Genomic DNA, 12,379 nt, shown 5'->3' on the forward strand with positions numbered 1-12,379 from the left:
GTATCTATGTAGGGCTGGTGCCCATGAATGTACATATTTGGAAACATTCTAAAACGAAAGCATACATGTTTTTTAACACAAACCTATGTTTTTTTAAATGGACCTCCTATATTTTTTCTTCAGCAATCCATAGCATGACAAAGCACATACACAATGGCGTTGATTGCATCGCAATATTCCCATTACATCCCGAGATATTGAGACGCGAATTTGACGCTTGAAACACCCGACATGCGCTGCTAGCGCACGTCCTGAGGCTGCCCGTAATCGCGATGTGATTGACATGTGTAATCACACCTCCATACTTATCAAGAGGAACACTTACTTATCAATCACATCGCGATTACGGGCAGCATGGGGTTCACTGTGGGACGGGTAGTATCAAACAAGGGAACTACTTCGTGATTGAAAAATGCTGCGCGCATTCGTCTATTACCTGTCCCTGAAGGGGCGTAAATATTGATAAATCTCATCCTTTGTATATTACACACAATTGCGCGTCCGCTCGGCAACGTTTGGACATTGTCTGGCTCTAGGGAATTTTTGTATATAATCGCGGTGCCGCATTTTATATTATTGTTATGTTATAAATAACATCGTATCCATTTATGTTATTGAGGATGTTTGCGGTGAACTTCCTGAAGGAATGTTACGTCAAAACGACTAATGTACGAAGTCCATTAGGGATAAAACTTTGTGAGTAGCAGAAATCTTTTAGATGCCGAACAGTTGCCTCGCGCCGGCGTTCTGCTTCTGTTTCGGGCGACGCAACAGGGACGACTGTCACGTGGTATTGTTGGTCAGATTTAGGCAGTGTGCGATTTGTGCTTTTAGCAGTGGGGGGGATGTCTTAGGGGGTTAGTATAATTATATATGTTACTAGCTTGGACCGTGGCGTTACCCATGGTTAAACAGTTATTTATAAATAGATGTTAATGCCGAAACTCACTATTCACGCCTATGCACTATCAGAAAAGCCATCCCTTGTTATATCTTTAAAAGTACATTATAGTTAAAGTTTATTTACAAAATCATCTACATATATGTATACGAGGGGAATTCAAAAAGTAAAGGCACATTTGTGAAAAGCTGTACTTATTCTGATGACAGAAAACTGAAACATGCGTTATTTTTGTACGTAACCTCCCTGGACTTCAATGCAGTTTTCCCGACGTTTTCCGAGTTTTTTTATTTCATCAGAAAATACGTTTATCGGTTGCATCTGTAACCAATTTTGCACCGCATGACGTATTCATCACTTTCAAATCTTCTTCCCTGTAGTGCTTCCGTTAAGGGTCCAAACATGTGAGAATCGCTTGGAGCCAGGTCTGGACTGTATGGTGGATGTTCCAGAACCTCGAATCTCAACTCGTTTATTGCGTCGGCTGTCCGTTTGGCAGAATGTGGGCGAGCGTTATCTTGCTGCAGGATGACACCTCTTCACAGTTTTCCACGACGTTTGGATCTGATTGCAGGTTTTAGTTTCGTACGTAACACATCACATCCACCATACAATACAGACCTGGCTCTAAAGCCTCGTTTCGCTGGGGCGACGTCTTGCAACATTGTGCTACGGAAATGTGGCGTGCGTCGTGTTGTCATTTAGTTCTAGATGTTTTGAAATGCTTAACTAGTACATATAACTTTTTCAAAATTAATAAGCAAACATATTAATAGTAAACTTCCAGTGTTCGGCTCCACAAATTTAAATTATATGTAAAGTTTTACTCCAGTGCTTGGGAAATAAACATCCCAGGTTGGGATGCATGAACTAAAACCTGAGAAGTGGATGGTCTGATGCAGAGGGGGGGGGGGGGAAATCCCCCCCCTGCAAATCACACTGGATTTAGGACTTGCATCCGAATTTCCGTTTCCACGGCCGCGTCGATGTTTCCTTTTTGAGGTTTCATTCGGTGAATGGCTCATCTACCTCCTACTAGGGGATGGACTGGGGTCTTTACGTGAAAGACGAGTTTGTGAGGGAGCAGCAGCAGCAGAACTACGCCCACTCTCTGAATTTTGCGTGTTGTTCGGAATTATATCGGATGCAGTATCATCACTATTTGGCGGCTCTGGGTGGATGTCAGCCACAACCATGTCATTTGTTACATTATTGCCAAGAGAATTTTCTCGAATGACGGCTTTTTCTGTTACGTCCATGGCAGTGTCCGTGTTCTCTGGTGTCGTGGACGATTCGCACGCAGCGTCTGTCACAGGGAGTGACGAGAGCCGAATCGGAGCAACACCCAACGCTGCAGAGACATACGAATTTTTCTGCTTTTGTGCGCTATCCCCGCCGAGCGGGAGCTGTTCAGGGCGACGCCTGTTAGGACAATTTTGTCGAAAGTGGTCGGTTGCATTGCAGTACGAGCACGTCTGTGGCTGTCCATTGTACGATATAAAAAAATGGTTCATATGGCTCTGAGCACTATCAGACTTAACATCTAAGGTCATCAGTCCCCTAGAACTACTTAAACCTAACTAACCCAAGGACAGCACACAACACCCAGTCATCACGAGGCAGAGAAAATCCCTGACCCCTCCGGGAATCGAACCTGGAAACCCGGGCGTGGGAAGCGAGAATGCTACCGCACGATCACGAGCTGCGGACTGTACGATACAAAAGCCGTGTAACCGCCTATGACGAGAAAGGACGGGATGTGCTGTTTTAGTTCAATAAGGACACTTCTTACACCATTGTATACTTGTAGGCGGAAACCACTGCCTTATTTTTCATTCGTCACTGAAAGCACATTCCCATACGGCATGAGACCAGGAGCAGTCATTTCCGTTGGTATTTCAAAAGGAAGGTTGAAAATACGCACTTGACGAATACCGTAACCCGCATGGCACACGGTCACGTCGCAAACGCTTCCATCACGATATTTAAACTTGCGTTTTCCACCGTTTTGATTTATGAGATTTTCGCACATTTCCGCATCATTGAATTTCATGAACAGAGTTCCAATAACAAAGTCGCACTGGATTCCATATGTTTCGGTGTCGGTAAGATTGAGTTCGTCTATAATCCAGTCGTGTGCTTCGTATGCCGTAGGGTGTACAGCTTCTTTGTCGAAAATAACATTCAATGTGTTCGATCTGTTAACGTCTTCAGTTTTCAAACTGTTACTTTAACTAAAGAACTACGCAGAAAACGCGGTAAAATGAGAAACTCTACAGCAGATCGCAACGCGGCGATGCCAATGTCACTGCTTGCTAATCTTTTTGGTGATCAGATAATTTCACAGGGACTCTGGCCTCCACGATCGCCTGACCTAACACCACCTGACTTTTTCTTCTGGGGTGCAGCGAAAGCAACTGTCTATAAAAACTGTCCAAAATCCATCGACGAATAGAAAACTGCAATATCCACTTTCACTGCTCTTGTTACAGAAGAGATGTTACAGCCTGCGTTTGGAAACATGATTAGACGAATTGAATTGTGTATTCAGCAACAGGGGTGACACTTTCAGCATTTAATTTGAACATTTTTGAGTAAAAATGAATATTCTATAAATTAATAACTTGTATTTCACTGAGATTCATTTAGGTATACATTCGCTGCGGCATACGGCATGCGCAGCTAACAATGACACAGCACTGCGGAGAGACTTTTTGAACACCCCGTATCTACAAAACGGGATCTGCATCTTTTCCAAATAACATTAAACAAGAGCCGCGACACGGCGATTACACACTTCGTAATTTCAAAGGAATCCCAGAAGCCAAGGTCGCTCAACTTTGGCTTGGAATGCACCTGTTACGCACAATCGGTAGTAACATTTGCAATGCAATGTAACAAAACACACTGTGAAACCGTTTACTAGTATTCAGACATGAGAAGTGTTTTTACTCCATCGAGTCTTAAAACATCCAGAGATGATAGTTATATGTGAAACAGTTTTGTGCTCCACACAGTGAGTTACCTGCTCTGTACTCACAACACTGCGCTCTCCGCCACGCCTCGCTAGCGACTGCCTGGCTGCCCAGCACAGCGCGAGAGCGGCGCAGCTGTGTCGTCACGTGACCCCGCTCTCGGGACGCTGGCGGAAATGGCGAGGTGCGGCCTCGGCGTTGCGCAACGTCCTTTTGAGAAACCAGCCGACTCGACTCTTCCTTCTGCGAAACACTGCCGTCGTTGAAACTTCCTGGCAGATTAAAACTGTGTGCCAGACCGAGACTCGAACTCGGGACCTTTGCCTTACGCGGGCAAGTGCTCTAGCGACTCAGGCGTGCTTGGGTAGCTCAGTCGGAAGAGCACTTGCCACAAAAGGCAAAGGTACCGAGTTCGAGTCTCGGTCTGGCACACGGTTTTAACCTGCCAGCAAGTTTCATATAGCGCACAGTCCGCTGCAGAGTGAAAATCTCATTCTTGAAACATGCCCCAGGCTGTGGCTAAGGCCCGTATTACACTATCAAATTTCTTTGTTATAGATTTGATCAAAGATGTGATCAAATATTCCGTCAAATATATTTGACAAAGATCTTTGACGTAGCGCTAGTAGCGCTATCATCAAATTTTTCGTCAAAGTTCAAGATGGCTGACAACAACTTGTTATTAACCGCAGCAGTTCCACGTACCGCAATTGCATTGTGTGCACATGCGGAAAAGAAGTGGGGGAAAAACAGGAACCATACATACGCGGTTGACACTCTTAAATTCCTGGGACTACAACTTGATAATAAATTCAGTTGGGAGGAGTACACCACAGAACTACAGAAACTCCTTAACAAATCTGTGTTTGCAATTAGAGTGTTAGCAGACATAGGCAACATAAAAATGAAAAAGCTTGCATACTTTGCCTGCTTTCATTCCATAATGTCATATAGTATAATATTTTGGGGTAAATATTGAAGTCAAACAAAAGTTTTCAGAGTCCAAAAGCGTGTAATACGTATTATTTGTGAAGTAAATTCACGGACGTCCTGTAGAAACCTCTTCAAAGAACTGGGTATACTAACCACTGCCTCTCAGTATATTTACTCCTTAATGAAATTTGTCCTGAATAATATATCTCTTTTTCCAACAAACAACTCAGTTCATACATACAGTACCAGGAACAAAAATGATCTGCACAAGGACTTAAAAGCACTTACTTTACTTCAAAAAGGGGTCCACTACTCAGGAACACTCAGCTTCAATAATTTGTCAGCAAACATAAAAAGTTTATTTACAAATAAAGATCAGTTTAAAAGGAGCCTGAAAAGCTTACTAGTGGCCAACTCCTCCTACTCCATTGAGGAAATTTTTAATAGAAACATGTGATGGATTGTATTTATTCATACTATTAGTATTGTTATTTCAGATTTTTTAAAAAATTGACATGTTTCACATCCACGAGGATCTCCTCAGCACAGATCTATTGAACGAAAAACTAATCTAATCTCGGTGGGTTTTACGACGACACGATAAAAGCATTGAACAAAACTTGTTACGTGAGCTTACAGTGGAAGACGTCAAGTCGTACATCAGTTACTTAAGAATGGATGAGCATACATTTCTGTATGTGCTCAGTGAAGTGTATCCTCATATCACAAAGCACAATATTCAGTTAAGAACTGCTACATCTTCAGAAGACAGGCTCACTGTAACACTCCGATTCCTTGCTACAGGAGAGGGTTACGTTAGGTTAGGTCAGGTCAGGTCAGGTCACCAATCTTCTTAATCAATTTTTGTATTCAGGGTGCCTCACGTTGTAAAGCGCCTCATCAGCTTCATACATCCCTATTAATTTTGTAGTTGTCGGCACACACCAATTGTATTTACCGACAATGTTTATAAAAACACTACAGACGACAGAAGGCTGCAGCGATGCTAGCGCTCCATGTGGTAACATGTCACATTGCAGTGAACAGAAGACAACCGACTTCTTTGATCAAATCTACAGCGAGGCCCTAGATTTGATCAAATATTGGACGACATTTGACAAAGTTCCTATTACACCATCAAATATGTTTGACAAAGATTTTTAACAAATATATGTGACAAAGAAATTTGATAGTGTAATACCGTCCTAAGCCATCTCTCTGCAATATCCTTTCTTCCAGGAGTGCTAGATCTGCAGGTTCGCTTCTGTGAAGTTTGGAAAGTAGGAGACGAAGTAATGGCGGAAGTAAAGCTGTGTGGACGGGGCGTGAGTCGTGCTTGGGTAGCTCAGCCGGTAGAGCACTTGCCCGCGAAAGGCAAAGGTCCCGAGTTCGAGTCTCGGTCTGGCACACATTTGTAGTCTCCCAGGAAGTTTCATATCAGCGCACACTCTGCTGCAGAGTGAAAATATCATTCTGGAGACTGCCGTAGTTTTTGCCAAGACGCCCTCTCAAACTTCCTTACTAGCGGCACATGCAACTTGCCATATTGAAAAGTAGAGACGCCGGTGAAAAAGCAGCTTCAGCCTCACTATATTCGAAAGGCTTTTCATACTGCTCAACACTGTCGACCGCCAACCGAGATATTAGGTTCGTTTGAGCAGTTGCTAGCGGCCTCGTGCGCATGCGCAGAGCTGAATTCGGGTACGAGCAGTGCCTTCGTCCCGCTTCTGGCAACTTGAAGCCTGGCTGTTTCCCGTATGAGCAGTAGCAGGAAGTAACCAGATGCTAACTGGAAAAAAATTTCTGCCGCGTCCAAGCTGCCAGATTCGCGCATGCACTGTGCAATCTGAGTTATAGTGGGGGGTCACTTTCCACGTAACCCGTGTATATGATTCGAGATATTGCTATTCTCTCTTCGTTTATAGCTCCCACACTGAATGACAACAAAACAGATTTCTCTGCCCAGGTGTCATCAAGTGAATAAATATACATCCCCATAATTGTGAAAGAGTAAAATAAGTTAGTAGTTTCAAATTTCTCATTTTATAATACTTTCAAGTTAATAGCAATCAACCATTAATCATTTTAATGTAGTTATTTGTGTCGGTTTGCTAGAGAAATTTGCTTCCATTAATCTTTTCCGCTGAGGCAGTCAATTTATTTGAAACAAAGTGTTTCATTCCTATCTGTTTGTTAGTTTCGACTTCGTTCAGTTCCAAGTGCATATTTTAATTTATTGGCACGAATGGCATTATAGCATAATAAAGAACCAAAACTGAGATAACACAGTACTGGTACGCCAAAAAAATTGGTAGCACGAAAACCACGTAGAAAAGCTGAATAGGCCTATTAGGTACTTCAGAGTGCATCTGGACATATAAATGTGCAATTAGAGCGGAATGAAGCATTTTAGTATGGTTCATGAAATTCCGATGCTGCTGGAGTAGTCTCTGATGTCCTTTTCCTTTTGTGTCACTGTAAGATCTCCTAATACGTACAAACATACGTAAACATTTACTTGAAGCTGACTAAGTAGCAAATTTGGTCAGTAGTTTTGAACTAAATACTTTGTTTAAAAAATGGTTCAAATGGCTCTGAGCACTATGGGACTTAACATCAGAGGTCATCAGTCCCCTAGAACTAAGAACTACTTAAACGTAACTAACCTAAAGACATCACACATATCCATGCCCGAGGCAGGATTCGAACCTGCGACCGTAGCGGTCGCGCGGTTCCGGACTGTAGCGCCTAGAACCGCTCGGCCACCCTGGCCGGCTTTTGTTTCAAATATACTGGCAGCTGTAGCAGAGTTTTGCAAATCTGCCTTCTAGTAAAACAATGTTTTTCTATCACGAGGCACTTGTCTAGTACTTCCTCCAATCCTTAAGTTATTTCTTAATTTCTGTTTACAGCTTATATTTATAGAATGCCATTCTGTGCTAAATTGTAGAGTGGCAGCATACCATGTTTTATCGTTTTAACTCCCCACATGGATTTATATTTATTCCTAGAGTAGAATATAAACTGTCAGTTGTACAGTTTCTTTGCCTCACAATCTTGTTAATTTTGTACACATTTTGAAATAGTCATGAAATTTATTGTCCTTCATTCTGATGTAAGCTACACAAGGAAAAACTGTGTTTTTTTTTTCTTCAGGAAATTTGTATTCCATCCTACTAGCTTTTTGCAGTGCTGTGTAGATGTAAACCTGATTGGTAATGCTACACAATAATATTGCAGAGTATGAATTAAAAAGAAACTGTCAAAGTCACCCCATAGCAAAATGTTATGGTACTTTGAGCTGTGAAGTCTAGTTTTGATACGATATTTTGCCAAGAACTGCTTTCTTATTTGCACCCTTTATCTGGGTGGGATATGATAAAACAATTGCTCTAAGTACAACTCTGTATGTCCTCTCAACAACATGCCACAGGGCTGCACTTGGTCAGGTGTCGCCCCACCACGCACGAAATTCCACACAGAAAAGCGACGGAAAGCGTACGAGCAGAGCAAGCACCAAGCACGGGCTGTCTACGTCATCGTAGCTGCGCATGCGCAGTACAGCCTGTTGTCTGGCGCTCTCTGGTAACTGCTCAAACGAACCTATTATCGCAAGCAGTATCTTCCCTAAGCGGCCGTCCTTAAATTACGTGACACGAATTTCGTGATGTTCGGAGCTCTCGCCTCCTTGTCACAGGTGGTCACATTTGTGTGACACCGCCCACCTCCCCCTGGTGTTACGTAACATATTTTGCAATTTAAAATTTAAAATTTATTAAACTTATAATACACCTCCAAAATTATTTATATACGAGGTCTTTTCAAAAAATTGCGGAATTTTTGCCCACGAAGTTTTTCTATACTCACCCTTTACTTATTGTGCACGGTCCCCTTCGAAATACTCCACAATTGATAAATCACTCGCAACGCCGTTCCCACTTCCAGGAGCAGTCTCGGTACGCCTCTCCTGGATCGCGCGAAGCGCCGTCTGCGAATTTTCTTTTATCTTGACAATCATTGCAAATCTTCGTCCATTAGACGCGGTTTTCAACTTTGGAAATGAAAAAAAAAAGTCACGCACCAACAGGGATGAATGTACGGCTACATTATCCTGCTGCAAGAGCCACGGATCGTCTCACCACATTTCAGGCCGTTTCCTTCTCACATTTTCTCAGAGGCGTCGCAACACGTCCAGCTAGTACCACCGATTAACAGTTCGCCCTGTGGTAAAAATTCGTGATGACCTACTCTTTCAAAGCCAAAGAAAACTATGAGCCAGCCTTTGACATTTGACCTGACCTCACGAACTCTTTTTGGCCTCGGAGAAATTTTCCCATCCCATTGTGAAGAGTGAACCCCGGTTCAAAAATGGTTCGAATGGCTCTGAGCACTATGGGACTCAAACGTCTGAGGTCATCAGTCCCCTATAACTTAGAACTACTTAAACCTAACTAACTTAAGAACATCACACACATCCATGCCCGAGGCGGGATTCGAACCTGCGTCCGTAGCGGTCGCGCGGTTCCAGACTGAAGCGCCTAGAACCGCTCGGCCACACTGGCCGGCGTGAACCCTGGTCTCAACATCATAACCGCAGACCCGTGTCTCATCACCACTTATGATCCTCTTAAGGAACAACTCGTCTTCATGCGCGCGATCCAAAAGCTGTTCACCGATGGTGTGGCGGAGGTCCTTCTGGTCTCGACTTATGAGCTGCCAGCAACACGATGCGTTCCAAGATGCTGTGTCAGGAATTCATGACATGATCCAACTGAATTGTCACATTTTTGTCCAATCTCTCGGGCAGTCAGTCTCGATTGGCACGTACAGTTTCTTTGACGTTCCTGACATGAGTGTCGTGGGTAGATGTCGAAGGGCGTCCCGACCATGAATCACCTTCAACTTACGTCCGGCCATTTTTACACCGTGTCAACCATTCGTGACACCGAGTACGGCTTACGCACTCATCGCCGTAGGCTTCCTGCATCATTTGGTGTGTCTCTGGAAAAGTTTTCTCGAGTTTCACGCAAAATTTAATGCACACGCGTTGTTCCTCTATCTCTCCCATCTCGAAATTCGCAGACTGCGCGACGGAACGTTCTCCTCAGTGCAGCACTGAACAGTAACTAACAGACATACAACAGTGAAACTTCTGACAGTTACACATTAAACATAGGCGTGTGCAGGGATGCCAACCGCATTTCGCTCCAACACACCATGGGCCGAAATTAGGAATGTTTTTGAACAGTATTTCTATGTGAAATCCTTTTTTTTTCGTAAAATTAGGAATGAATCATACGTTCTAGAAAATTCGCAAAACATTACAAATCAAATAGACGATACAAAATTTATTCATCTTGTGTCCAAAGACTTTGAACCCATTTCTTGTGTCCAAACATTTTTAACCGATTCCTTCATATTATTTATGATGGCACAGCAGTGATTTCCTTTTTGATTTGGATAGTGTGGGGAATATTCGATGTGTCCCCATCATCTTCATCCAACCTTACGGCATCGTCATCGTTTCCCTGGGCTGTCTAGCTGCAATTCTCTGAGTATGGATCTTTGTGATGGGCGAAACCTCTTGTTGGCTCCGATGTGATTCCATGTGTTGGTTGGTAGCTTTTTATGATGAAAAACGCAGGCCACAAATGCCACGCGATCGTTTAAATAAGCAACCATCGACCCTAGGGCAGTAGCCATCGTACGGAACTTGCTTCAAATGTGATAGCTGTGGCAACAGCGGGGCAAATCTACGTTCAGAGTTATTATTTTTTAATCGCACAGAACCGTATGAAGTTTGTCTAATCAAAACTGGTGCTGGTAAAGTACTTACAGCCTAGGTCGTCACACAGAGCAATACGCGACAGCCTCGCATTTTACTGTTTGTAAAAAAACATTGTGATACACGTATGCGATTTGCGTACCATGCAACACCATTTTTCAATGCCCTAGCCTTTCCGATATCTAGTCCGGTATCTGTTGGCAGAATGTATCCGGCGACCACAGGAAAATCGTCAGTGACCAGTTGGCTCCAAATATTATCGAGCACGACGCCTGGAGCCTCAAAGTTCCGTTTTGATAACTCCAGGTCAGTAGTTCGATTACCGGAATCAACATGCGGACCGAAAAGTGTCACATTTCAACAAAACACCAGTAAGTTCGCGACTATGAGGCGTCATTCGTCGATCCACTCTCGGTGAAGCTTTTGTGGCAATGTAAATAGATTCCTAGTCAGAATCTTTAAAATATCGTTCAGCTCAAAGTATAACTCGCTCGCACGGTGGATCGACGTCGGTACCACCATCGCAGGTGAAAATAAACACGGATTTTACAAAACCTTCTCGGCCTGTGATTAACTTTTCGAAAGCTGTTAGTTGAGTAAATCTTATTCACGTGCAGAGGAGATACGTTTATTTCTCAGCGACTACGAAATCATGATGCGGTAATTTTGCACATTCGTCAAGGCGCGTTAATATTGTTGCTTGAGCATCTGCTGCGGTAGTACCTGATCGCATATGCGCTGTGTCATCCACAGATAAAACGAATACTTCACCCAGATCCAAAACCGAAGCCACAGGTTCAAGGTTTCTTATAGCAGCTGTACATAATTATTCATCTTTATGCTCTACATGAAGTGTGAAGTACAGTTTAAGGGGAGCCGGAGGTGCCTCTGCTGCCCATGTTAAAATCACTAAGTTTGAGGAACATTTATGAATAAACTACCAAATAGAAAAATTTGAATTTTTTTTTTTTTTACATATAGAGTGGTTTAATATTGCAGTTATGACAGAGGGATTTTGGAGTAGCTTTTCTAATTTCCTTCCAATTATTTTTTTCATAAATGACCCAAATTTTTTTACAAATAATTGCTTTATAATTAAACTGAAATGAAACTACTGAACATATTGCCAAATGGCTGTGTTACAATGTAAGTTTGACCACTAGGAGTGCTGTATAAAAATTTCATCTCTCTAGCTTGAGTGGATTTGAGAAAATGTTCCTTATATTCGAAAAATTCTAATTTATGGGAAATGGCTATCAAAGTTTCTCAATACATTCCTGCACTGTAGGATGGATTATCAGGATCTTTTTCTTCATCCTCCAAAAGCTTCCTCTTCTGTCTTCTTTTCTGGCCTGTTGTTCCATCATACTTCATATGCCTTTCTCTTCTTTCTGCTCCTCTTATCCTTTCTCTGTCAATATTTCTTAGTGCTCGTACAGTGTTCACCCCAGCTGTAAATCCTAATGCCTTCAGGACTTCACACTTCACACTGTTCCCTTGGTTGTAGGTTGCTATTGCATCATAAATGACAAAGTGCAGTGTTTTTATGCTTACAAACACCCTTTTAGGAATCACTTTCCGAATCAAATTGTTTACGTTCTCATTAGGATTCTGCATCTTTCCGTGTAGACATTTGTGTAACAATTCTGACTGTGCTAAGTCATGAAAAATTGGTTTTATTGTTCCCTCCTGATTCTTGGACATACTGCATATTACCCGCTTTACACAAGAAGTATAATACTACCAACAGGCGCAACACTGAACTAATTCGAAACGGTAAACAGC

General features: G+C 42.7%; 1 protein-coding gene across 1 annotated transcript in view; it reads left to right on the plus strand.

The window, feature by feature from the left end:
• The window catches only part of LOC126227762 (uncharacterized), a 932,351-nt gene that overhangs the window by 302,145 nt on the left and 617,827 nt on the right, over positions 1-12,379 (plus strand). The gene's annotated exons all lie outside the window — the stretch shown is intronic.

Source organism: Schistocerca nitens, unplaced genomic scaffold (genome assembly GCF_023898315.1).
Source record: "Schistocerca nitens isolate TAMUIC-IGC-003100 unplaced genomic scaffold, iqSchNite1.1 HiC_scaffold_340, whole genome shotgun sequence".
NCBI lineage: Eukaryota > Metazoa > Arthropoda > Insecta > Orthoptera > Acrididae > Schistocerca > Schistocerca nitens.